The 26,115-nt window shown below is 47.4% G+C and overlaps 1 protein-coding gene across 6 annotated transcripts in view; it reads left to right on the top strand.

Moving 5' to 3' along the window:
• The first annotated feature begins 1,417 nt into the window (after positions 1-1,417).
• The window catches only part of alpl (alkaline phosphatase, biomineralization associated), a 108,992-nt gene continuing 84,294 nt past the window's right edge, over positions 1,418-26,115 (top strand). For 2 of the 6 annotated variants that reach the window (XM_038821783.1, XM_038821781.1), the window contains exons 1-2: positions 1,418-1,597; positions 12,933-13,035. The gene's annotated coding sequence lies outside the window, so the exon portion shown is untranslated. Of the gene's footprint in view, positions 1,598-12,525; positions 12,765-12,932; positions 13,036-26,115 lie in introns of those variants that run through there. The other 4 variants (XM_038821786.1, XM_038821785.1, XM_038821782.1 and 1 more) reach the window with 4 other exon arrangements.

Here is a 26,115-nt window from a genome sequence, read left to right as displayed (position 1 = left end):
CAGGCGCCGGAATGTGGCGACTAGGGGCTTTTCACAGTAACTTAATTGAAGCCTACTCGTGACAATAAGCATTCATTTCATTTTCATCCTCTGAGTGAAAGGTTTCTCCTCAACTCCCCTCTTAGCTTTCTACCTCTTATCTCTGCTCCATGGTTATTGACTCCACTACTGATGGGAAAAGTGCCTTCCTTTCCACACTATATTTGATGGGTCGAATGGCCTCCTTCTGCACTGTAACAATCCTGTGAGCAGTTTTATTTTTCGTTCATGGGGTGTGGGCATCACCAGCATTTATTGCCCATCCCTGAGGGCAATTAAGAGTCAACCACATTGCTGTGGAACTGACTCACATGTAGGCGAGACCAAGTAAGGACAGCAGATTTCCTTCCCTGGATTAATTAATGGGTTTTTACTACAATCGGCATCATTAGACTTTCAATTGCAGATTTTTATAGAATTCAAATTTCACCATTTGTTTTAGAACATAGAACATAGAACAGTACAGCACAGAACAGGCCCTTCGGCCCTCGATGTTGTGCCGAGCAATGATCACCCTACTTAAACCCGTATACCCGTAACCCAACAATCCCCCCATTAACCTTACACTACGGGCAATTTAGCATGGCCAATCCACCTAACCCGCACATCTTTGGACTGTGGGAGGAAACCGGAGCACCCGGAGGAAACCCACGCAGACACGGGGAGGTCGTGCAGACTCCGCACAGACAGTGACCCAGCCGGGAACCGAACCTGGGACCACTGGAGCTGTGAAGCATTGATGCTAACCACCATGCTACCGTGAGGCCCGTGGGATTCGAACCTGAGTCCGCAGACACTGAGTCTCTGGATTACTAGTCCAGTCACAATACCACTACACCGTCACCTCCCTGGATAATTGAGTGATGCCCTTGCCCTCTGCTGAAGTGAACTTCTCTTTGGAGGGGTAAAAAAAAAATCAAGATTGACCATGTTGGGAAGTTGGCCTTGAAAAATGTGGGAGCACCAGCTGTCCTTTGTGAGGAGTTGGGATTGACAACAGGCGGATGAACGGGGCCACGGTGTTCATGACAGACAAAGGCTGAGACATCTGCAGGCTCACTGAATCTGCCCCATCACTAACTCAGGCGTCTGCCATCCTTCAGTCTCAACGACGAAGGTCGTGCTAAGTCGCAGAGACATCAAAGCGCCCAGTCAGACGCCTGCATCTGGAGGAGGCTGTCAGCACGGCGGGGGTGGGGGAGCTCACAGCCCCAGAGTTGGGGAGAGGGGGGGGGGGGGGGGCAAGTTCACGTCTTGTTTTCTGCGGATCCACGTTTCCTAACAGAACTTAGCTTATTTCTCCAAGTAGTCAAAGCAGTCAACATGCTGGGCACTAGGTGGAGCTCCGGAGCAACTCCCTCTCCACACACTGGACAGGCAGCCAGACAGTGGCACATTTCATGGGACCTCCTTCTCCCTGAAGGGCAGGGAGGCTATCTGCGCTGAGTGAGGAGCTCTTTATAAAGGAGTCCCATCAGTTCCTCAGCACCATCCACACCGGCTTCAAGTGGGCAACTTTCTCACCGGACCCGACCCTAAAAGAGCAGCTCCAAGCCTGGTGAGTTTCTGCTGACAAGATATCTGAATGAACTTACTCAGTTATTCCTTTTCTGCAACTGTCTCCCTTTTGACATCCTACCTAAATTGCTGAATTATTCTGTCCAGGTTTCTGTCATCCGAGCCAAAACAACGTTTGTGTCTAACGTTTTGATTTTAATGTTGGGGGTAGACTGCTTTTTTTAAACGTTACACTGAAAATTTGCGGCAGGTGATATTGTTCTTTATTCAATATTTCATGAAATCGACCCATGAAAACAGACAGTTCTTCAAAGACTGAAACGGGAATGAACCTTTTTGAAGCAAGTTTAAAGCAATCGGGGAAAGGCACTTGAGATTATTAAATCCTACAACACTGGATACCTTTCCCCTCTGATGTTCAATAATAATCAGGCTTTTAGATCTCTGATTGAATCCAATCCTGTCCACAGATTCAGATTTTTTTCTCTAAAATATGCTAGCATCTCTTTTCCATTCTTCTAAAAGTCTCTATTATTTCTGAAGCTGGGTGCTGTCAAGCCTCAACTCGAGAATGTCTGTCACATCTGCCAGCTTTATATTTCATTGTTAGCAAGTCCTCAGATTTCATAAGTAGAGATAAAAAAGGTTTTCTGTAACCTTGTTGAAATCTGAAATTGGGTGAGATCCTGTGGATCAACTGCACACCTCCAACTTGGGGAGTGGGGTGGGGGGGGGGGGGGGGGGGCAATGCGCTAGAGATCGAACTGATAAAGGTGCGGGGTCCCAGGGAACATCAGTCTACACCCTTGCCCAATTTAAGAATGGAGGAAGGAACAAAAGGAAGGTGGAGAACCACATAAGGTGAATTCGAGTTAAATCCGGCGCAGAAATTGAAATAAAGAGTGGGAAAGAAAGCGAGAGAGAGAGAAAAAAGACAGAATGCAAAAAGTAAGAAAGAAAATGTCAAATGATCCTTCTTCCAAGATCTCAATAAGACTTGACTGCGCAGGAATGAGATGCAACAGATTGCTCCCTTTCTGGGCCAGAAAGGTTAATTAGCATTGTATTAACAATTAACACATTGTTCAAAAGATATTTGCCAGCTCCAACCTTTTTTGCAGTGAGTTTGATCGTCAATTACAAAGTCCAGCAAATTCTTAAAAATAATGGGTTTGCTGAGGGCGAGGTGACATTGTCAAACAGCAACCGGCGAGGTCTGGAGATTTGCAATTTTAAGGCATATCTCTGAACTTGCTGACTAACTTGTTCGCTATCATTAATGTGCGGTCATATTCCCAACAAGGTTTGGCTTCAAAACAGGGGACGTCTGTAAAAGCGGAGCAGATCCTTCAGCTTCTCGCTGGAAGATAGTGGGCGGGAATTCTTAGATTCAATTTTCCCGCCGGCAGCGCACTCCCAGTCAGCGGGTTTTCCGGCAGCGTGGGTTGGTTACAATGGGAACTCCTATTGACACTCGGCGGAAAGATCGAATCCCGCCGCCAGCGAATGGCACTCAGCCGAGAAACAGGAGATGGCTGACCGGAGGATCTCGCCCAACGTTTCTGCTTTTGCTTCTTCATCAGGATTGTCCATCCACCACTGGTGGAGCTGGAGACAGTTGGGATGGGTCATGGTGAAGGCAGCTGCAGGATTGTGAGGAGAGTTGTGGGAACACAGGTTAAATCCAGTTACAAGGTAGAGTGAATCAGAGCTAGTCTAAGTCAGGCAGAGAGGGGCAGAATGGTTTCAGATAGAGGGTCGTAACTGAAAGATGAAATTATCCTTTAACTCTCTTGGACATCTTGCCTTTCTCTTTCTGTTGCTGCTATCAATAACCTGAGTGTGGGTGAGAAAGGCAGAGATCCTAACTCAGCATTCATTCCGGATCTCAGTAGGCTTGGTGGAAAGATGGGCTCACTTCACTAAATAATAACAATAATAATAATCTTTATTGTCACAAGTAGGCTTACAGTAACACTGCAATGAAGTTACTGTGAAAAGTCCCTAGTTGCCACACTACGGCATCTGTTCAGGTGCACAGACGGAGAATTCAGAATGTCCATTCACCTCACAAGCACGTCTTTAGGGACTTTTGGGAAGAAACCAGAGCACCCGGAGGAAACGCACACAGACATGAGGAAAAGGTGCAGACTTCGCACAGACAGTGACCCAAGCAGGAATTGAACCTGGGACCCTGGCGCTATGAAGCAACAGTGCTAACCACTGTGCTATCGTGCCACCCACTCTGCAATTTTTATTTCAGCTCTTGACCATTTGCACTTGTTTTAAACATTCTGCCTCAGCAGTGGAATCATGTGGAATCTCGGAAATGTCTTGCTATTTTTTTTTCTCTCTGCCCTTCGCCACAGGTCTCTCCGTGGATGTTCTCCCTTAGCCTCGTTCTGACCTTCCTTGCTGATATTCGAATGCATTTCCTTCCGCCTCACCCCATCCCCAATGCTAGCTGACATTCTGTGAGGTTCCCTCTCCTCAGGCAGCAGGCGGCTCCCTTTGCAAACAGCAGGGATTGCTCTCCTCCACAAAAATCTTCAAGACACCTTTTCTGTCCTTGCTGATTAACTGCCACAACCCTTCTGCCACTGAAACCCTTGGCCAAGTCTCTGTCAGCTCCAGACTAGATTATTTCCCTTTTTCTTCCGATCGTCTTCCATTCTTAACTCTGAAAAAAGGTGAGCTCAGGTCATGTTGTACGAAATTAAAAGAAAGCGGTGAAGAAGTTGGGCCAGGAACTTGAGGATGGGGAGTGGAACGAGACTCTATATAGAGTCAACTCTACCTCTTCGAGGGTTGGGCTCAGTCTGATACAATTCAAGGTGGTGCATAGGGCGCATTTGATCAGAGTAGTTTTTTTGTGGATGTAGGGGATAGATGTGAGCAGTGTTCTGGGGGCCCTGCCTATAACACACACATGTTCTGGTCCTGCCCTGGGCTCATGCACTGTTGGACTTTTCTCTTTAGCACCATGTTGGGAATTCTTGGGGTTGACTTTCAGCTATGCCCTTTGGTGGCTATTTTTAGAATCTCAAACTTGCCGGAGTTACAGACAGGGGCAAAGGCAGATGCTCTTGCCTTTACCTCCTTGATAGGCGAATCTTAGAACATAGAACATAGAACAGTACAGCACAGAACAGGCCCTTTGGCCCTCAATGTTGTGCCGAGCCATGATCACCCTACTCAAACCCACGTATCCACCCTATACCCGTAACCCAACAACCCCCCCCCCCCCTTAACCTTACATTTTTATTAGGACACTACGGGCAATTTAGCATGGCCAATCCACCTAACCCGCACATCTTTGGACTGTGGGAGGAAACCGGAGCACCCGGAGGAAACCCACGCACACAGGGGGAGGACATGCAGACTCCACACAGACAGTGACCCAGCCGGGAATCGAACCTGGGACCCTGGAGCTGTGAAGCATTTATGCTAACCACCATGCTACCCTGCTGCCCAGGCCAGTGCAGCAGTCTAGCTCAGCGATCTGATGGAATTTTTACACTTAGAAAAAAATCAAGTATCTAATGAGAGGGTCGGCTGAAAGGTTCTACCTCCGATGGCAGCGGGTAATTTCCTTTTTCAGAGAGTTGGTCACCATCAGATACTGGGAGGGGGTGGGGTGGGGGGGCAGTGGGGGAGGAGGGCACTGGGGATTGGTTGTTTTTCTTTTGGGTTTCTGGAGGGGTGGATGAAAAGGTTGGAATACCGTTAACTGTGGTACAGAAATGGTTGAATTGGTGTTATTCTGAGAAATTGTTAACAAAATTATACATATACTTCTTAAAAACTGAATTGGGGGGGACGGGTTGGATGGTTTGTATATGTGTGAATCTGGTTGAATATTTTGTATGTTTGTAAACTGAAAATGTGAATAAAAATATTTTTATAAGAAGGTGAGAGTGTCCAAAACTCTGATGTCTATAACCTATCCTACTTATCTTAGTGCTGCTTGCTTATCCCCCTGGCTTTAGGTCCCCCAAGGTCTCAGAGCTTAAAATTGTCGACCTTGTTCTCAATCCCATCATACACCCTTCCCTCACCCTTCCCAATCTCTTTATCCTCCTCCACCTCTACCATCCCAGACCCAAGTGAATGCTCTGCTTTTCCCCTGCTGAGTTTGGCTTCTCTTCCATCTGTCCTTCTTTTACCCCACCTTTGATAGCTGTACCTGCCAAGTTATCCAAACCCCGTGCTCAGAGATTCGATTCCTGAATCCCCATAGCTGCTCCACACCCTTCTCCTCTCTCCTGAAAACTCAACACTTTGATAAAGCTTTTGATCACCCATCCCAATACCTCCTCCTTTGATTCAGCAGTTATATTGAGGGGAACGGTGACATAGTGGTCTTCATCCTCTTCCGCGATCACTCGCTCACGAGTATGATTGTCTACCTAAGAAACTTCCTGTTCCTGGTCATGGGTTCTGTGGGTTAGTGCGTGGCTGATGAGCCCGATCCTAGAGCCGCATCTTCCTCTGCACACTTGGCAGGTGTTTCCGGAAGGTGTTACCGGCCCTTGGTCTCTAGATCGCTGGTATTCCTTTCTCAGGCGCCAATTCCGGTTTGTCTCTTGTCGTTGGGTGTCCTCGAAGAATTGTGTCCCTTCAGACAGGGAGTCCCTCCAACTAGGTCTCTTCTGAGCAAGGGTTCCCCCAGGTGTTCACATCTATGTTGCATTTCTTGAGGCAAACTTTTGGGTGTCTTTGAAGCGCTTCCTTTAGAAACATGGAAATATAGAAAATTGGAGCAGAAGTAGGCCATTTGGCCTTTTGTGCCTGCTCCGCCATTCATTATGATCATGGCTGATCATCCTACTCAATAGCCTGATCCTGCCTTCCCCCTTCATATCCTTTGATCCCCTTCACATCACAAGCTTTATCTAACTGCTTCTTGAAAACATACAATGTTTTGGCTTCACTATTTACTGTGGTAACAAATTCCACAGGCTGAGCACTTTCTGGGTGAATAAATTTCTCCTCATCTCAGTTGCAAATGGTTCTGGACTCCCCACCATCGGGAACATCCTTCTTGCATCTACCCTGTCTAGTCCTGTTAGAATTTTATAAGTTTCTATGAGATCCCCCACTCATCTGAACTCCAGCGAATATAATCCTAACCGACTCAATCTCTCCTTAATTTGACCTCCTCTTGTTCGTGCCTTCCTTGAGGTGGTGGACCAGGATAATATTGTAGGGGCACAGGTTCAAACCTCACCAGGAAAGCTGGTGGAATTTAAAATGGGTTAATAACATCTGGAATGTAACGTTAGACCCTAAGGAGACAATGAAACTATCATCGATTGTTGTAAAAAGTCATCTGGGTCTCCAATGTCTCTTTAGGGAAGGAAATCTGCCATCCTTACCTGGCCTGGCATACTTGTGCCTCCAGCACCACGGCAATGCAGTTGCCTCTTAATTGCCTCCTAAAATGGCCTAGCAAGCCACTCGGTCCAAGGGCAATTAGGAAGAGGCAACAATTGACAGCGACACCCACATCCCATGAAATAAAAAGTCAGTATTTTTCCTGATAGACATAGAACATACAGTGCAGAAGGAGGCCATTCAGCCCATCGAGTCTGCACCGACCCACTTAAGGGCTCACTTCCACCCTATCCCCGTAATCCTCCTAACCTTTTTGGACACTAAGGGCAATTTAGTGTGGCCAATCCACCTAACCTGCACATCTTTGGACTGTGGGAGAAAACCGGAGCATCCGGAGGAAATCCACACAGACAGGGGGAGAATGTGCAGACTCTGCACATACAGTGACCCAGCGGGGAATCGAAACTGGAACCCTGGCGCTGTGAAGCCACAGTGCTAGCCATTTGTGCTACCGTGCTGCCCAGTTCCTTCCTGTGTATTTTTTTTTACATCAAGGTTGCTGTGCGAAGACATGACTTTGTTGTTTAACAATTTGTGTTGTCTTTTCCTGTTCAGGCTGCTGATCACAGCTCCTGCAGTTGGAATGTGGCTGAATTGTCCAAATTTGCACCTTTTGACCCTGCGGAGTTTGTTAATCTGGGTTTGACTAATTCGGACTGCTAACCAACTGTTGATTAATCCCGGGGCCTCCAAACCTGTAAATGTTCCAAATTGAATAGGAACCCAAAACCAACGTAATTGTTGGTCGTCTTAGAAGGATAAAAGATGTTCACACACCCAAGTTAAACCATGGAATGCGAAAGGTGAGTTATAGGTTACAGTTTTAAAAAAAACAGAATTGAAGGAAAGGTTAGACTGTGGAATTCTCCCACACAGCAGTACTGGGATCAAAGGCCAAAATCGTCCAAAGAAAGCAGTCCTGTGTTGCTTGAAAGGGAGAAACATTAAAGGAGTGAGCGGGGATAGTGGGGGAAGGGCTGTGGGTCAGATTAGCTGGCTGTTGTGAAGCAATGCACGAGCACAGATCTGATGGCTGAATGGTCTCTTTACTGTGCTGGAACAGTCCATGGTTCCATGAAGGGGCTCGGTCGGTAGATCCAGCGCCAACTCCCAAAGGTCCAATACGAGATGGGGTGCACAAACTGACACTGGAGGTGGAAAAGGAGGAGTCTAGAATGGAAACAGGCTGGAGACGAGAAAGGAAGAGCAAGCAGCCTGCTTACGGGAAATTTCCTACGACCGTTAAGTGAGAAACATTATGAAAAGTACCCCAAACCATCGCACTGTGGGCCAGATATAGTGATCCGGGCATCATGCCAGGTGCGTTGGCACTGACGAATGTTGTGTTGACACATACACAAATTGGTTCACCTCACTGGATAAAAGGGAATTTGGCTCATTGGTGTAACTTGTTGGCACATCCAACATGACTCTTGTGATGTGTGCAAGTGTTAAAAGAACGTTGGAGTGAATGAGGTTCAGTGGATGCAGGTACGGTTAGTCCTGAGGTTGGGGGATAAGGGGGGGGGGGGGGGGGGGGGTGGTACAGAGATTTCCATGACTTTTGGATGCCTCAAGTCACTTCACAGCTAATTAAGTACCTTTAAAACGTGGTCACTGTTGCATGTAGGAAATGCAGCAGCCAATCTGCAAACTCTCACATGTAGCAATATGATAACAACCAGATAACGTCCATTGGTTGAAGAGTAAATCTTGGCCAGGACACTGGGGAGAGGTTTCCTGCTTATCTTGAAAACAGTGCCAGCCAAATTCTTTTCCATCCATAATATCCCACCTGAAAGACAGGACGCCCAACGGCACAGCGCCCACTTAGTCTTGGCACTGGGGAGTACCAGCCTAGATTTTGTACTGAAATCTAATTTGGAGCCAGAAACATTCTGACTCAGATGAGAGGACAATTAACTGAGCTTGGTGAAGGTACGAGGTGGATTAAAGGCGACTGGCAACAGTACTGGTAACCCCTACAATGCCTTTTCCAAACGGCCACTGCGTGCTCAATTCTGTTCAGACACTGCCATTAATAATAGAGTTGCTACAGTGGGCTTAGTAAATTGTGCAGACATTTCTTGCCATTGTCAAGCTTGGCTCAAAGTCTGGGCACAGACTGGCTGCAGCATTTCCCGAAATTGCAACGATAACTACACAGTGCTTGCCTGTGATGCACTTTGGCATGTACTGAGGGGGGAGGGGGACCTGGTTGAGGTGTATAAAATATGAGGAGCATAGATGGGGCGGATAGGAAGGAACTTTTCTCTTAGCGGAGGAGTCAATAAACAGGCAGCATAGATTTAAAGTAAAGGGGCAGGAGATTTACAGGGGATTTGAGGAAAAACATTTTCAACCAGAGGGTGATGGGTATCTGGAACTCTGCCTGAAAGGGAGTTAGAGGCAGGAACCGTTACCACATTTAAGAAGCATTTAGATGAGCACTTGAAATACCAAAACATACGAGGCTACAGACTAAGTGCTGGAAAATAGGATTAGAATAGATAAATGTTTGATGGCCGGCACGGACACGATGGGCTGAAGTGCCTCTTTCCATGCTGTAAAATCTCTGTGACTCTAATCTTCCCACATCAGGGAGCGTTAAAAGTCCCAGGTATGTTGTGGGCTGTGGGCCTCAGTATGCAGAGTACAATGTTAGTTCGACCTGCTAGCTTAAGTGACAAATACCGAAACGTGATCTGTTTTAGAACCCGAGAAATTGTGAGATGGATAAAGCCCAAGTTCTATCTAGCTCACCTTTTACCATCCTGCTTGGCACTGATCCACTAATAATGGGGTTGTTGAATAATCACAGCAGTTAATCTCTATCAATTAGTCTACAGTAGTCCCAGACATGACACAAGGAAAACCTCAGCTTTGGGAAGCAGAGATCTGTTCTTTTCAGACACCCTAAACCTTTTGTTTAATTGCATAAAGATAAACCTCTACTAGCAGTTATTTTAATTAAACGTCTAAATAGGTGGTGATTCTTTATGTAAAAGGAGGGCTTCTCCAGTTGCATCTTTTCCCCTCCTGTAACATTAGCGGCTAATTATAAAGTGCTACACACAATGTTAACTTTGAAACGCGTAACTTGGTGCCACTGTCTGACAGTACAGAGTTTGTTATGGCTTGAGGTCAGACATGGCTTGGGTTTTAAATGCTACTTGCTGAGGTAACTCTTGGGCAAGAAATCGATTCTGATCCCACCGAGACCTGTCTCCCCACTGACCGGTCAGATTCTCGGATGCCTGGGTTTTGAAATCAATAAGAAATTGCCATTTGTCAGTCACATAGAGGGGAATTGAAGTGAGGAACTCTCACTGAATTCCAAATGCCTACACTTGTCTTCCTGAACGAAGGACAGCGATTTAAAAAAATATATATTCTTTTTGAGTTTGAGGGCTGGTTGGGAAATATTGTGGATTGACAATCCCGGTGCTGGGACTTTATGTGTTGGGAATGCACATCGGGTGAAAACTCCCTGCAATTTTCCAGATGGATGAAAATGCATGGGCTGTTAGAGTGCCAGCACCAGGCTTCCTGATATGTGCTTTGGGCAAGTCAAATTTTGCGTTTTAGTTGACCAATTTGTACGTTAACCCCTTAAGAACAAGCAGGTCATCTTTTAACGTGGGTATTTTAGTTGTGTGGAATTCAAAGATCCAGCCTTGTATTTTGCAGTCTGACCTTAATACAGGAGGGGAGTGAGATTGTGTGAATGGGAGGGGGGTGGGAGTGAGAGAGGTATCTGAAGTAGGCCATTCGGCCCATTGAGTCACATCATGACTGATCTGAAATGATAAACCTCAACTTCACTTTCCCACCTTATCGGGCAGCACGTTAGCACAGTGGTTATCACTGTGGCTTCACAGCGCCAGGGTCCCAGGGTTGATTCCCGGCTCGGTCACTGTCTGTGCGGAGTCTGCACGTTCTCCCCGTGTCTGCGTGGGTTTCCTCCGGGTGTTCCGGTTTCCTCTCACTAGACCCGAAAGACGTGCTGTTAGGTAATTTGGACATTCTGAATTCTCTGAGTACCTGAACAGGCGCCGGAATGTGGCGACTAGGGGCTTTTCACAGTATCTTCATTGCAATGTAAGCCTACTTGTGACAATAAAGATTATTATTATCCCCATAACCCTTGATTCCCGCACTGATTAAAATCTGTTTCTCTCAGCCTTGAACTGAATAACCCAGCCTCTACAGCTCTCAGTAAAGAATTCCACCACCCCCTGAGAGAAGAAATTCCTTCTCACCTCTGTCCTAAATGGGTGATGCCTTACTCTGGTATTATGCCCTCTGGTCCTGGACTCTCCCACAAGAGGGAACATCCCTCAGCATTCACCCTGTCAAGTCCCCTGTGAATCCTGTAAGTCTCAATAATGACACCTCTCATTCTCATGGCAGCACGGTAGCACAAGTGGCTAGCACTGTGGCTTCACAGCACCAGGGTCCCAGGTTCGATTCCCTGCTGGCTCACTGTCTGTGCGGAGTCTGCACGTTCTCCCCATGTTTGTGTGGGTTTCCTCCAGGTGCTCTGGTTTCCTCCCACAGTCCAAAGACATGCAGGTTAGATGGATTGGCCATGATAAATTGCCCTTAGTGATCAAAAAGGTTAGGAGGGGTTATTGGGTTACGGGGATAAGGTGGAAGTGAGGGCTTAAGTGGGTTGGTGCAGACTCGATGGGTAGAATGGCCTCCTTCTGCACTGTATGTTCTATGACTATGGCTAAATGCCAATGAGTACAGGCTCAACCTCTCCTCATAAAAAAATCAATTAATAAGATAAATGAGAAGAAGGAGTAACATAAATGTCATCATAGCCCAGATGACCAGAGGTTACTCCCTCCTTTGAGGGGCAGCGCTGACTGGTAGTGACTTAACCTGAGCGTCACCGCACCTCAGGTGAGGGACAAGTTTGAGAGGGCTGGGCCTTCATAAATTACCTCAGCCTGTACAGGAATTGAACCCAACTGAGTTAACCATCCCCCTCTCAGAAAGAAAGGGTAAGAGAGAATAAATGAGAGGGGTGAAAGAGAAAAGACTGCGAGAGAAATTTGGAAAGAGAACGTGAAAGGAAACAGAGAAATGCAACTAAAGGAGCGAAGGGTAAAATAGGAAACGGAAGAGGAGAGGGTGAGACAGCCAGGGAGGTGGGAGGAAAGAAGGAATGAGAGATAGCAGAACAGAAATTCGAAACAGAGGGAATGGAATGGAGGATGGGAGATGGAATGGCATGGAGCGGGTGGGGGGGGGGGGGGGGGGGGAGGGGGTGGTGGAGGAGGTAGGAGGTGAAAGGAGATTGAGAGACACAGCTTGAAAGTGAGAGACAGCATCCAGATTTCATGAAAATGCGATGAAACGGAAAATGTCAGCTGTTCTAGTGTTCTAGTCAGCTGGGCTAAGTTGGATATTTTGCATGGCATGCCTGTCGTAGCTGTGGTTCTTTGTCAATGTACAATGCTCTTTTTTCTGGCTTTTGAAGTGTGAAAGGTTGACCACCCGTGGTTAACTTGCGGTGCATAGCTGCGAGACTGTGGATTGTGAAACCACACACCGTTGTGATTTCAGGAAAAGCCGACTGTTTTGTGAGACTTTCTTCTTTCTTCATGCGCCTGTTGTCCAGTGTTTCCTTCGGACCTTCTATTCAGGCACCTCGACTACCGCCCAGACCTGGCTCACAGATTCGTGACAATACATCGAACCTGTGTCATTCCAATCAGGAGCTCCGTTTGTTTCATTCCCCAACAAAGGAAGTTCCTAATTGAAAGTAACCAAAATCCACCCGACAGGAAATCATTTAGGTCAGACTTGAAGTTGTTTGCCTCTTCAATGAGAGCCTAAGAAAAATTATTTTGTGTTTTTTGATGAGAAGGAATGATGGCTCGAAACAGAAACTGAGAGAGAAAAGTCACTTTTAAAGAAAGCTGCGGTCGACAATGAGCTGAAACCTGTTTCTGGTCTGTTTGCAGGCTGAACATCATTATCCGTTCTTGTAAGTCCTCCACCATTAACCAGCTGAGACACACACAGTGACCCACACACCAGGAAGATTGCAATTCGAAGTTCAGAGAAGTAAGTTTTCTTCCCCTTTTCATTAAATCTGTTTCGGTCTTATGAGTGTAAACATTGTTCAGGGTATGGATTGTTATTGTCTTCGTAGTTGCTCTGTTGCCAGCCTTTCTCTCTGAGACAATCTGCTGTCCACCCTCACCCTCACGCTCCCTTGCTCCCTTGCTTTCATCCAGCTTTCATCTACTATTTCTCTCGAGCAAAGGAATAAAAACACCCCACTGTGCTACTTGACTGGGGAACAAAGGGTCAAGTCTGCGGGTCAGGCTGCTTCCTGGATACTGCACTCTGCTCTATAAGTTCATACATTCATAAAATTGGATTGGATTGGATTTGTTTACTGTCACGTGTACAGAGGTTCAGTGAAAAGTATTTTTCTGCGAGCAGCTCAAAAAGATCATCAAGTACATGAAAATAAAATACAATAAAAAGAAAATACTTAACAGTGCAACACAAGGTACACAATGTAACTACATAACACCGGCATTGGGTGAAGCATACAGGGGTGTAGTGTTAATCAGGTTAGTCCATAAGAGGGCCATTTAGGAGTCTGGTAACAGCGGGGAAGAAGCTGTTTTTGAATCTGTTTGTGCGTGTTCTCAGACTTTTGTATCTCCTGCCCGATGGAAGAAGTTGGAAGAGTGAATAAGCCGGGTGGGGGGGGTCTTTGATTATGCTGCCCGCTTTCCCCAGGCAGTGGGAGGTGTAGATAGAGTCAATGGATGGGAGGCAGTTTTGTGTGATGGACTGGACAGTGTTCACAACTCTCTGAAGTTTCTTGTGGTCTTGGGCCGAGCAGTTGCCATACCAGGCTGTGATGCAGCCAGATAGGATGCTTTCTAAAAGCATCTGTAAAAGTTGGTAAGAGTCAGTGTGGACATGATATAGGTGCAGAATTGGACCATTTGGACCATCGAATCTGCTCCACCATTCGATCATGGCTGATCCCATCCTAGCCTTAACTCCACAGTCCTGCTCGTTCTCCAGAACCCTTCAACCCATTACCAATTAAATATCTGACCAACTCCTACTTAAATTTACTCACTGTCCCAGCATCCATCGCACTCTGGGATAGCAAATGCCACAGATTCATGACCCTTTGGGAGAAGTAGTTTCTCCTCATCTTTGTTTTAAATCTGCCACGCGTCCCACCAACTTAGATGGCGTATTGGCCTGCTTTGTGGCAGCTGCAACATTCTTCTCTGCCCAAGCTCTGGCCTTCCTGCTTCATCTGCCAGACTCTGGTTTCTTGAAGTAGTGCCACCCATTATTAAACAGGTGGTGCTTGCTCAGCCATGTTGGATCGGCCTTCCCACCGGCCCACTTGCAGGCTCAATCTGTGATAGCTCCCTCTCTCCACTCTTTTAAAAAAAATGTAAATTTAGTATACCCAATTCATTTTTTTCCAATTAAGGGGCAATTTAGCGTGTTCAATCCACCTACCTTGCACATCTTTGGTTGTGGGGGCGAAACCCACGCAAACACGGGGAGAATGTGCAAACTCCACACAGACAGTGACCCAGAGCCAGGATCGAACCTGGGACCTCGGCGCCGTGAGGCAGCAGGGCTAACCCACTGCGCCTCTCCACTCCTCTTGATAACCAGTTGATGATCTGGGGACCTCTTTCATCTCCAGGATATTCAGTCATCCTTTTCCCTGTTCCAATGGTTTGTAATGCACACTAGTGGAGAAAATATTATTACTGTCGCTGAAATCAATTCACCAAAGCAGCAAATCCCAAGAGATCACGCAAGCAGAAAAAACTGGCTCTTGCCAGCCAGAGGAAGATTAGAAGAGGAGCATAATCCAATTTTGCGCAATTGATGCACAGCCCAAAGATGTGCAGGTTAGGTGGATTGACCATCCTAACTCACCCCTCACTGTTCAAAGGTTAGGTACGGTTACAGAGGACTGGGCCCAGGAAGGGTGCTCTTTCGGAGGGTCGGTGCAGACTCGATGGGCCAAATGGCCTCCTTCTGCACTGTAGGGATTCTATGATTACCAATGAATGAATTCATGAGCACACCAGCAATTTAACCAGCCACACACATTGGCAATATATATTCGGGCTGGGATTTTCCGGCTGTTAGGATTCCCTGTTCCCGCTGGCAACACACCCCCCGCCCATGGGTTTCCCGGCAGCGTGGGGTGCCTTCAATGGGAAATCCCATTGACAGGCAGCGGGAGTAGAGAATCCCTCCACCAGCGAATGTCGCCCTGCCAAGAAACATGCGGCTAGGGGACCGGAGAATCCAGCCCTCCATATTCGCCACAAAGCAATCTCAGGATACTGTTGCTTAATGCCATTCTTCATTTGGATACACTTTAACCATCTGAAATGACACAAATTAAAGACAGACATTCTTAATAGTTTTCCTATTCTATGTTCCCATGTTTTTGGCATTGCAGGAAGTGCTTTGGCGAGTCTTACATAAAAATAGCTGCCCCAACCTCCCCAAATTAATATTGACTGCCGTGTCTATTGTTTATCTTCCCACAGCCAGTGATGCACTAAGACAGAATTTAATCTGCCTCCATAACTAGTAATTCCTGGAACAGGTCACGAGTCTATCGTTGGGGCCTTATAGCCTGAGTGACACTGCCCCACATCAAGCGTGGCTGATCAGGACTCTCTCCCGCTCTTGCCGCCAGCCATCGGAAGGATTTTACAGGTTGATACTCACCCTGTTTGTCCGCCTTACAAACGCACCTTCCTTGGCCATCAAGTCCTGGGATGGGACTCGAATCTGGAGCTTCTGGCTCCGAGGCAGCGACGCTAATCCACTGCCCCACAAGACCTCCTGCCATGTCTATTACGTTCAAATATTTTTTCCCATTGATGGAAATGTGACAAGGTCTTCAATATTATGTTGCCAACCAGCACATTGACAAGCGTGACCACTAACACAAGAAATAGGGACAGGGTTGACCATTCAGTATGATCATGGTGATTAACCATCACTGACCAGGCGCACATCTGAAGAATGCGGTGAACACAAGCTGGAAACTGTATACGAGCCTGAGTCATCACCACAAACCTTAGTGTGTCCAACGGTTAGGTGGGGTTACAGGGATAGGGCAGGAGATTGGGTCTCGGTTGAGTGCTCTTCCGGGGGGTTGGTGCAGACTCGATGGGCTGAATGGCCTCCTTCTGCACTGTAGGAATTCTATGAGTCTATGATTCTATGACATGGGGAGGGGGGCAAATGGGTCGGACTGGAGGAAGCTCTTAGTTTAATTTTGTAATTTATTAAATTTGTAGAAAAGGTAATTCATCACAATTAACATTTGCCAAGTTGACACAGGCAGTTTGCTGGAGGCCCTTATTTCCCACCCCTGTTCACTGTGAATTGAAATGCGCAAAAATGATTAAAATAGAAATTAGAGACTTTATTAACAGACAGGCTGTTAGTGGGAGAATGGAAGGTTTAAAACTGCATAAGCCCAGAATCATGTTGTAAATTCTCGCAGGAAACGAAGCCCCATCAAAAGCTTGATTTTGGAATATTAAACCTGTGGCCCTTCAATACTACTGCTTTTATCACTGCAAAAGCTGCTCCACCGATCACACCCGTGCGTAGGTCTCATCTATTTCGTTTATCCAACCCTTGTAAGTTTCACCTTTTTTTGAATTGCGTCCATGTTTCCAGAATTCTGTCGAAGGGTCATTCAGACCCGAAACGATGGGCGCGATTTAATGAAAAGAAAACAATCTTGCTTGGGAGGGCAGAGAGAGGTGTTTTTTGTCACTTGCAGTCCTGAGGGTGACTCTGCATTCTAATGGGGCTCTGCCATTTTTTTTGGCCTCCGCGGGAAATGCCCTGCCGATGCCGCACTTACCTAATTTCCTGCACCAACGTGCTCAGCTCGGCCACTTTAAAATGCTGCCTCAATCTTTCGACTCCCCTCGGCATCCCCACCATGGCCTCCGCCCTCCCCCCCCTCCCCCCCGTACTGCCCAAACTTATCTCTTAGGGAGTCCTCAAGTCCCCACATCCCACCTCTTAAGGACAGTGCAGCCCCGGGCTCAATCCCTGGCAAAGGAAACATAAGAACATAAGAACTAGGAGCAGGAGTAGGCCATCTGGCCCCTCGAGCCTGCTCCGCCATTCAATTAGATCATGGCTGATCTTTTGTGGACTCAGCTCCACTTTCCGGCCCGAACACCATAACCCTTAATCCCTTTATTCTTCAAAAAACTATCTATCTTTACCTTAAAAACATGTAATGAAGGAGCCTCAACTGCTTCACTGGGCAAGGAATTCCATAGATTCACAACCCTTTGGGTGAAGAAGTTCCTCCTAAACTCAGTCCTAAATCTACTTCCCCTTATTTTGAGGTTATGTCCCCTAGTTCTGCTGTCACCCGCCAGTGGAAACAACCTGCCCGCATCTATCCTTTCTATTCCCTTCATAATTTTAAATGTTTCTATAAGATCCCCCCTCATCCTTCTGAATTCCAACGAGTACAGTCCCAGTCTACTCAACCTCTCCTCATAATCCAACCCCTTCAGCTCTGGGATTAACCTAGTGAATCTCCTCTGCACACCCTCCAGCGCCAGTCCTTTGGTAAGGAGACCAAAACTGAACACAATACTCCAGGTGTGGCCGCACTAACACCTTATACAATTGCAACATAACCTCCCTCGTCTTAAACTCCATCCCTCTAGCAATGAAGGACAAAATTCCATTTGCCTTCTTAATCACCTGTTGCACTTGTAAACCTGGCACCTGGGCACCTTGGCACTGCCAGACTGGCACCCTGGAAGTTCCACTGCCAGCCTTGCAATGCCACCCAGGCACCCTGGCAGGGCTAAGGTGCCCATGCACCAGAAGGAGTACCAGGGTACAACCCTACTTAAAGCCCGACCACCTGGCAGTTTCCAGTGGCTTCGGAGACCCCCCCCCAGGTGCCGTTACGTCTGGTCCACGTTTGTGTAGGCCAGTCCTAAACTGCGCCATGGCGAGGTCTCCCAGGCCCTCGGGTGAATCCTGCGTAGACAATATATATGTGTTCTGCGACAAAAAATATACAATATGAGCCGCTGAATAAAATATGATTTTCATTTGAGCACCAAATTCTAATTTTAAAGGGGGACAGTGGATTGGGTGTTCCATCTATAATAAACCTGATAAATTGTGCACTTCACAGTCGAGCAGTACATTTAGTTTATTGCAGGGTTGATACTCGTGGAGAGCACAATCCGTTCTTCAGCATCTTTGGTTTCCATCAGTTGAAAATTTCAATGGTGAAAGCAAAATGTTAGGCCCACTGATTTGTTCATTTCTTTCCTGCAAGACTGAAGCATTTATTTATGAATTGTACAGAGCTGTTAATGAAGGAAATATCATGGGTGAAATTCTCTGCCCTCTCCCACGCCATGTTTCCCGGCGGCAGGATGGTCTAGTCTCGCCGCTGTCAATGGGATTTCCCATTGAACCCACCCCACGCCCGGACACCCACACCAGTTGTGTGCTACAGGCGGGATCGGAATATCCTGCCGATGTGAACAGCTTCAAGTTCCCGCCCCATGGACGGAATCTTACAAGAAAACGGCATTGTGTCAGTTCCGATGAGAAAAATGGTGAAAAGCCGGATTTCTCTGGAATTTTGAGCCTCTTTGTCAAAAAAAGTGAGTGTACGTGGTTTATGCCATGACTCTGGCAGGGCAGGTCCTCCCAAGGGCTATACATATGTCGGCACACTCGGTGGGATCCCCTCGATTGCCTCACACCTGGCCAAACCTGTTGTAAATGACCGGTGAATATTCCTGAGGCGGAAAGGTCTGGAGGGAGTACTCACAAATGACACCCGAATGCAGTAACATGAGGTTCCCAGGCTCCTGCAGCGTGATTCGCACTATTCCACCATATGTGGGGCAGGGGGGGACAGGATGACTCCAAAACCCATCAGGGCAGGGATTCTACGAGCCCCCACGCTGCGGGGGCAAAGAATGGGGTGTTGGACCCACGACGCCTTTGCGTGGTTCTCCGGCAACCGGAGAATCGGTGCCAACCGCGCGTGCGTCGTCTACGCAACGCCGGTTGGGGGCCGTTGAAAGAGGCCCCAGCGGCAATTCTCACCAGCGTGGTTCTCGTATGGTTCCGCCCGGCGGGAGCTCGGCGTCGTGGCTGCGGTGGCCGTCCTGGTGGGGGGGGGGGGTGGGCGGGGTGATCAGTCTCCGGGATGGGCCTCCATGACGGCCAGGCCCGCGATCGGGGGCCACCGATCGGCTGACGTGCGCGATCTGCGGGGAGGGAGGGCCTACCATCTTCCGCAACGGCCCGCTGTGTGGGTCTGCCATGTTGCGCAGGTCTGGCGCCGCAGGCTGCCGCCACGCACATGCGCGGACCCACGGCCAGACGTGCAGGGCCCCGTATCGGCAGCAGGGGTTGCGCAGTGCCCGCCGGGGCCCTGCAACCTCCCTTAAAAACCGAGAATTACCCAGGACGTTTTAGAAAAAAAGTCCGGAGTGACTCGTGCCCGTTTTCTGACAGGCATGGAGACATAGCCCCATTATTGGAAAATCCCGGCCCAGGTTTTTCTACTCTCTATGGATTTTGAACCCACACTGAGTTTCTCACAGGCTGAGAATGCGGAGTCAAAATCGGACCCCCCCCCCCATGTATATTTAGTGAGCGGAATGGCCATTTAATGCACAGGTCCTTTGTGTAAATCTTCCCTTTTAACACCCAGGCGTAGGGAATGTTATAACCTTCAAGCATCATGGTAGCACGGCATCAGCATAGGACTAGCTTGGAAGTTGAACATCAAGATAAATGTACCTCTGACTTTAACCTTGGTATGATGAAGATGACTTTTAAATCTTCTGTGTCCTATTCTAAAGTCCTTGCTGCATCGAGATATCTGTGTGACACCTAATTCCCCTGTAGTCTCGGGTGCTGCCACTGGTTTGGACACTATCATTTTGTCTCATATTAGATTAATTTTTTTGAAGGAAGACAGGACACATAACTTAAAGCCAAAATGTTTCTCTCTGTTCCTCCCCAGTGTAATAGAGAATGATTTACTTTCCAAGGAGGTTGGATAAGGATGAATATATGATAGTCCACGGTAGTGAATTTTGGGATTTGTGAGCACTTTACAAGTGATTGTGTCTTATTGTTTTACACCTTTTGTACAGAAATCAGAAAGTTAAGAGGTGCTATTGGTATTAACATCCCCTCTGTTTTAATTCATTTCAGCCAGTTGGTCCAAGCAATCTGTCTCCAAGGGTTCATCTGTGAAACAGCTGACTTAGGGAACCAATTATAAAGCCTGGAATGAGTCAACCCAGGCTCTGCATGTTAATTTAACTGCCTTGAATACTTGGCACAGCGATCCTTTCAAGTCTGTATCTCAATGGCATTATTAATACTCGCAATTGTAAAAGCAAGTAGGAGGAGTCAATTACTTGGGGACAAACGTAAAGCTAAGGACAATCCGAGCACTGTGTAGCTGCTTTTTAATGGGGTCCTGACGCTGGGAGCATCTCACAATTTGGATTTGTACAGTCACGGAAACGTCAAACTTTCTGCCGTGTGTTGGCAAAGCCTGTGGGCTGGTTCAGCTGTTCGATCGTCAGGATAAGTTAACCCTGCGTTGACTCCTCACCGAGCATCTCAAAGAGCCTGCACTGTTCACAGTAGAGCTGAACTTGACAAGCATTATGATTCTAATTTCTGTTGCAAGCACAGGCGTCACTAAGCAAGCAGATGGCTCATTGTATTAAGAGATCTGACCTTTCAACTTTGAAGAGCCAGGTTCAGAGCCAAACTAGAGAAAGGCAGATGGTAGGGGCCTTTCCCATGTTGGCAATAAAGGGCACAGGCAAAAAAAATCTTAGTTGCTAATCTTACTGTGGAGTTACAATATAAGACGAGTCTCCAAAAGGGACTTAATTTAAATACGGCTATCTTAACATCAAGCTAGCATCTTTTAGCTTAAAGCTCGCCAGATATTGATTTTTTAAAAAACACGCACGTATAAAGTGGTGAGAACACACAAGAGATTGTTTAATATTTCCAAGGTAGAACCTTTTTATAATTAATGAGGGTCGAAACTTAACAGGTTTCTTCATAGGTGTAGATTGATCTATTGACTTGTTTTTCTTTTAGATTGACAGAATTTACAGGGTTTATTTTTTAAAATTCCAATTAAGGGACAATTTAACGTGGCCAATCCACCTACCTTGCACATCGTTGGGTTGTGGGAGTGACACCCTCAGAAACGGGGAGAATATGCAAACTCCACACAGATAGTGACCCAGGGCCAGGATTGAATCTGGGTCTTCTGCGCTGAGAGGCAGTAGTGCTAACCATTGCACCACTGTGCCACCCTGTAAAATCTAATACGATACTACCTGGAGGGAAAAATCAAGCCACCAAGTGTGGCATCAGATAAAGTGCCCATGCAAGACGTTTTGCAATGGTTTGTGGCCATTGGAAATTACTCCAGTGAACATCTTTCCCTTGGCTGGACGCAGTTGCTGCTAATGGCTTCAGTGCCTGACTGCAATCTGTCACCCTTCTGCGAGGCTACATAATTCCTATAGTGCAGAAGGAGGCCATTTGGCCCATCGAGTCTGCTCCAACCCTCCGAAAGAGCACCCTACCTAGGTTCAGGCCCGTACCCTATCCCCTGTAGCCCAGTAAACCCAACTAACCTTTTGGACACTAAGGATGGCCAATTCACCTAACTGGCACATCTTTGGCCTGTGGGAGGAAACCAGAGCACCCGGAGGAAACCCAGGCAAACACGGGGAGAACACTGGTGGGCAGCATGGTAGCATAGTGGTTAGCACAAATGCTTCACAGCTCCAGGGTCCCAGGTTCGATTCCGGCTTGGGTCGCTGTCTGTGTGGAGTCTGCACGTTCTCCCCGTGTGTGCGTGGGTTTCCTCCGGGTGCTCCGGTTTCCTCCCACAGTCCAAAGATGTGCAGGTTAGGTGAATTGGCCATGATAAATTGCCCTCAGGGTCCAAATTGCCCTTAGTGTTAGGTGGGGTTACTGGGTTATGGGGATAGGGTGGAGGTATGGGCTTGGGTAGGGTGCTCTTTCCAAGAGCTGGTGCAGACTCGATGGGCCGAATGGCCTCCTTCTGCATTGTAAATTCTATGAACATGCAAACTCCACACACATGGTGACCCTAGCCGGAATTGAACCCACTGTGCCACCGTGCCACCCCTATCTACTGTTGGAGGAGGGGGAATAGTGTTGGGATTGGTTCTAATATAATCTGTGTAATATGCCCAATGTTCAAACTAAACCTCTTGCTGCACTGCTTCTGGATTTACATTCCTGCCACTCATCTCCTTGGCCACCTCCATCCAAGCCAGCTTGGTTTGAGAGACTGTCCTCTCCTTCCTGTCTTGTTTGGGGGGCTCATAATTTCACTCAGTCCCTCAGATCCTGCAGTAAGACATCCGGGTCCCATCTCCATCCTTGCAGATGCTAGGGCAGCACGGTGGCGCAGTGGGTTAGCACTGCAGCCTCACAGCGCCAAGGTCCCAGGTTCAATCCCGGCTCTGGGTCACTGTCCGTGTGGAGTTTGCACATTCTCCCCGTGTTTGCGTGGGTTTCACCCCCACAACCCAAAGATGTGCAGGGTAGGTGGATTGGCCACACTAAATTGCCCCTTAATTGGAAAATAAGAATTGGGTATTCTAAATTTATAAAGAAAAAAAAAAATCCTTGCAGATACTGAAGCCTCAGGAATCAACACTCAGTTCATCCATTGTGACTCCTGCCAGGGTACATTTAACTAAATATTCGACAGATCTGATGAGCCACCCTCTCCAGTCGGGAATCCTGGAAGCGGGCCTACTAATGCTGTGGGTTCTCAACCCACTGCAGGCGCCATTACTGCACCTGGGACTACCATTCCTCCCCTCAGTGCTACACTACCTGACTGCTCTTTATGAAGAACAAATGGTCTTCCTGGTAATTTGGGCAACGTCCTCCTCAACTGGAATCAATTTCCCACAGATTAGCAAACCTTTTCCCATCTCATTATTGTTTGTAGAACTTAATGGCGCAGATTAATTACACATTTCCCTACACAATAACGGCCTGTGCACTTTTGAAAGGTATTTCCTTGTGTGAAGTGTTTTCAAATGTTTTATTATGATGTCAAAAATTTCAATTTTAATTATTTATTGTTCTAGTGCATCATCCAACAAATCAGCCTAGTGCCCTCTCTGTGAAAGAGATTTTGGATGATCCTCAACTCCCCGCCCCCCCACCCCCACTCTTTCCTCGTAGCCCTGTGAATATTTCCTTTTCAATTGTTTTTCCAATTCCCTTCGGAAAATTATTCTCGAACCAGCTTTGAGGCACACCTTTTCAGACAGTGCATTCCAGGTCATATTAACCTGTCGTGTGAAATACTTGCTCTTCGTCATTCCTCCTCCACATCACTGAAATAAAAGGCATGTTGAAGCTTTTCGACTAGGACTCATCAGGACGCTACGTAAGATTACCAGTATCCTTTTTTTGACAAACATAAATTAATATTTTTTTAAAAATCAATTAATTAATGAGAGTGTTGACAGCCCCTGGTAGGGTACTGTAACTTAAACAAAATATTAAAGAAAACTTAACTAACTAAAACAAAATTACATTCCCGGGTGTGTGGGTGGGGGGGGGGGGGGGGGGGAGGTGGTGGTGGTGGTGGTGGGGGGGGGGGGGTGATGATGCGCTCCAGGCCCCGTGGTGCCCACCGGTCATGAAAGACCTGGAGCGTGCAGGTGGACACCACGTACTCCCTCTCCAAAGCCACCTAGCCACAAATGTAGCCGCAGTACAGGGGAAGAAGACCAATATAAGGGGAAAATAACAATTTACACTGGAAGAGAAGGAAATGCTGAATGGTTGGCAAGTGGTCTCTGATTGGTAGAGGCGTTGCCATGGAGAATGGACCATTTCTCCTCTTGTTCATCTCACTCTAGATCCCGACTCGCCTGCTGGTCGAAACAGTTGCTCCTGATGTACCCTGTCGAAAGCCCCCATAATTTTCACTTAACCATCACTGCTCTAAGGAGAACTTTTCCAGCTTTTCCATGTCTCTTCATGCCGCCTCTTTATTTATCTCCCTAAAGCGTTCTATCAACAAGGTTTCCCCGTGATTCTCGAGCCAATACGTTCGCAGTCGGGCAATTTAATCATCATGACTCTATTATCATCACTGTGGGTCTTAGGTGAGGTTATTCTTGGTCAGGATTGATAGAGACTGCTGGGGTAAGGCTGTTAGTAAACTTTACCTTTTACTGAACAAGACACTAATTCTGTGCAGAACAAGGTTTAGAATGAGGCTCTACATAGAACTATTGCTCAGCACACTCCATTGCCATGTGATCTTACATCATTGATTTTGTAGGCTGTCTATTCACACATTTAACATTAACTCTTCACCCTACATCTCTCCCCAATTTTCTGACCCCTATTAAACACATTATTTACATTATCCTACATCACCTCCCAAAAGACTTTGGGCAGGGCAGCACGGTGGCGCAGAGGGTTAGCCCTGCTGCCTCACGGCGCCGAGGTCCCAGGTTCGATCCCGGCTTTGGGTCACTGTCTGTGTGGAGTTTGCACATTCTCCCTATGTTTCGCCCCCACAACCCAAAGATGTGCAGGCTAGGTGGATTGGCCACGCTAAATTCCCCCTTAATTGGAAAGAAATGAATTGGGTACTCTAAATTAGAAAGAAGACTTTGGGCTGGACTCTCCGATGCCGTTATCACGTTCGGCGATGGGGTGGAGATCCCTTTTCCCACACAAAATTGGGACCGGCGCCGGTTCTGCTATTCTCAGCCCCCTGAAAAGCAGCGTACTCTTACGCCGTGCCGAGCATCCACAGCCTCAGGCTATTGCTTAAGGCCCGCCCTGCTATTCTCCGTCCTCAACCAGCCATATTCCCGATGGCGTGGTTCTAATCTGGTCCTGACATTCGGGAACCTCGCGTCCGGGGCTGCCACAGTCGGGGGGAAGGCCGATCAGAGGGCGGGTTGGGGGGGGGGGGGGGCTTCATTCGGGACTGGGGGCTATGCATGCGGGTGGTCCGGGTCAGGCAGGCGGCGGATGAGGGGCACTATTTCGGCGGTCCAGATCGGCCATGGAGCATGGTGCAGCCGCTCCAGCCCGTCGCCGTGCGTATGCGCGGCTTCTGACCCGGAAGTGTGGGGGCCCTATTGGCAGCTAGAACTGCGAGCTCTATGACAGCTGCCTGCTAGCCCCCTCAGGGCGGTGAATCTGTGGCCTTTTGACGGCAGTTTCCCTGACGTAAAAGACCAGAGTTTTCACGATGGCGTGGGGACATAGTACCGAAAATGGAGAATCCAGTCCAACCTTTCTCCCTGGCTCAGAGGTTTAACCATTGTGATGGTTTCACCAGTTTCCCCGACCTGGTTCTCAGCTTTATTGGAGGATTGTATAAGATTCAAGTTCTCCGTATTCTCTCTCAAATCCGGTAGAATAGCATGTGAACCATCAGAGACTACAAGCTCTATTTTCAGGTCACCTTCCAGATTGTCTGGGTAACTGGCCCATTCCATTAATGGTTGTCTTCTTTCAGAAATGTGTGTGCTTCTGTATCTTCTCGCTACTCCATTTTCAGTCTCCACAGAATAAGACAGTGGATGCAGTGCTCTCTCCAAAACTCGGTCTTCACAATTCTGGTCAAAAACCTATACTTATTCAGAATTCTAGGTTGGAGTTCTGGTAAAGCATGTACTCTATGGCGAACAGGAATTGAGTCCGTAGTTGTCTCTCGTGTTGCTTTTCCAGTAGCTGGGCTCCTTTTCCTGCCACTATCTGTTATCCGCGTTGGAGGCTTGAGATGAGGTTGTCCTTAGTCAGGATCAATAAAGAGTGCTGGAGACAAGGTGCTGGCAAACTTTTCCTTTTTAGTGAACTTGACTAACTCTGTACAGTACAGGCTTCGTACGAGGCTCGACATATAGCTATCGCTCAGCATTCATGTAACCTGACACCAGTGATGCTGTTGACTGTCTATTGACAAAGTAGGGTGATTAAGTAGGGTACTTTTTCCAAGAGCTGGTGCAGATTTGATGGGTCAAATTG

This window comes from Scyliorhinus canicula, chromosome 16, assembly GCF_902713615.1.
Source record: "Scyliorhinus canicula chromosome 16, sScyCan1.1, whole genome shotgun sequence".
Lineage (NCBI taxonomy): Eukaryota > Metazoa > Chordata > Chondrichthyes > Carcharhiniformes > Scyliorhinidae > Scyliorhinus > Scyliorhinus canicula.
This window is presented reverse-complemented; position numbering and strand designations above follow the sequence as displayed.